This window comes from Triticum dicoccoides, chromosome 1A, assembly GCF_002162155.2.
Source record: "Triticum dicoccoides isolate Atlit2015 ecotype Zavitan chromosome 1A, WEW_v2.0, whole genome shotgun sequence".
NCBI classification, from domain to species: Eukaryota; Viridiplantae; Streptophyta; class Magnoliopsida; order Poales; family Poaceae; genus Triticum; species Triticum dicoccoides.
The window spans coordinates 441142553-441144830 of NC_041380.1; positions in this window are offsets into that span (position 1 = coordinate 441142553).

Below are 2278 nucleotides of genomic sequence, written 5' to 3' on the forward strand. Positions count from 1 at the left end.
CGGCGAGAGCGAGCACGGTGCCCGAACTGGCGGCACCGACGACACCGGACTGGGTCCCGGCAATCCTTCACAAAGTGCAGGGTGGAGAGGCACCGGAAGCACCCGTGGAGCGAAAGGAGGGGAAGGGCGCGAGGCGATGAGGGGAGACGGGAGGGGGTTGCGGGGGAGAGAAGGGCATGGAGATAAGGCCGGTTTTCAGGAGTGGAGGAGGGGCGAGGAGGGGAGAGAGGTTCAGTCCCCATACGGGGGGCAGGCGGGGAGTCAATGTGGACGGGACGGGCGCCGCGCAAGTTCTCGATGTCGCTGACAGAATCGACAGGGCAGAGCGGAAGCGGCAAAGCGGGATTAAACTCCCCCGTCTCCAGATCCGCGACCAACTCACCTCCAGGTATGCGACAGGGGGCGCGGGCGACCGAGGGGGGGGGCGAAACGTCACCCGGGTGGGGCCAGGAGAGGAGACCAGGGAGGACAGACCTAGGGGGGTAGACGCCGGTGAGCCGAAAGGCTACCGCGCCTCCCCGTCGCCATGACGCCCCGCGTTAATGCGGTGGGTGGAGGGTGGGTGGAGGCACTAGCCCGGACGGGACCGGCAGCCTCGCGGGCCGCGGAAAGGGTCGGGTGGACCCCAATCTTGACAGAGGCGCCGCCACCGACGCCGGAGGCGACGACGAGAGCCGCCGCGGCCGGACTGGCCACCGGGACGGCGAAAACCAGGTCCTCAACCACGGATGCACGTAAACGCAGGGGGCGCACAGAAAAACAAGGACATGAGAGCAGAGATCCCAGGCGCGGAGAAGCAGGGGGCCGCCGACGGCGGCGTGACCCAAACCGTGCCGGCCGAGGAGGGAGGCAGAGGGGAACCCGGGGCTGGGCACACGCTGTGACCAAGGAGAGACAGCGCGCGGGCATGGAAGGAGATACCTGGGGGCGGGATGACAACGATGCGGCGGGCAGGCGATCTAGACCGAGAAGCAGCGGGAGGACGACAGCCAGGGGGCGGAGCAGGCTCCAGGCGGGGGCCGGCGACCAACGCGGGGGGAGTGGCTAACCTAACTGGTGGGGTGGGCGGAAGGTGCTCGTCGGCACCGGCAGGAGGGGCGTCGCCCTCAGGATCACCAGAGCAGTCCATCCCCTGTGTGGGAGCGATGACAGTTTCCCTCTGCACCTCCATCGTCCGGAATGGCTTTCTCCCACGTCTACCACATGATTTCTCCTCGAGACAAAGTTACCATGATATTCGTATGCAAATTATCAGGCCTGTGTTGCATAACTTACCGTGCTATTTACATAGAACGTACCAGGTACTATGCTTCAACAACTACACCCCTTCAAAGTTACCATTGTGTTTTGTACACGAGTTATAAGGTCTTCGATGTGTAAAATACCATGGTACTTACACATAAGTTATCGGGTATATGTACATCAACCTCCCCCCGGTCAAAGTTACCATGGTGGATTATACATGAGTTACCGGGTCTATAGTTCGTATATTATCATGGTACTTGCACCTAAAAACCTGGGTGTGTTTTGGTAGCTTTCTCCATATGTCAAAAATTACCACGATGTTTTTGCGTAACTTATCACGCCTATAGCACGTGTGCCCCTCATGACACTAAACATTATGTGACTTTCCCGTGTCACGCCATGTGTTGTGTTCATCCAAGAGGCCCACGCGCGAGGCGAGTGTATGTTTTTAACAACTTATTTTCCTTTGGTAAAAAAATTACCATCATGTTTATATTGCAAGTTATCGGTTATGGATGCTTATATTATCATGTTATTTACACAAAAATTATTGGGGATGTTTTGAACAACTTTTTTCCGGGACAAAAAGTTATCATGATGATTCTAGTTAACCTATCAAGCCCGTAGTGCTTAAAATATCATGCTATTTACACAAAATTTACCAGAGGTATGTTTCAGCAGCAAATTCCGCCCCCACCCCCCAGGGTCAAAAACTTATCATGGTGTTTAGTTATCGCAGTGCATATGTTTTCATGCTATTTACACATAAAAATGCCAGGGGAGGGAGGTATACTACCGTGCTATTTACACAGAAGATACCGGAGTATCTTTTTCAAAAAAAAATCCCTATGGTCAAAGTTACCATGGTGTTTCTACCTCAGTTATCAGATGAGCGTTGCATATATTACCATCTATTTACACATAAATTATCAGGTATCTTTTCACATCTGTCTTCCCCAATGGTTAAAGTTACCACGATGTTCGTATCTAAATTATCAGGTCTATGGCGTGAATGTTATCGTGCTATTTACAG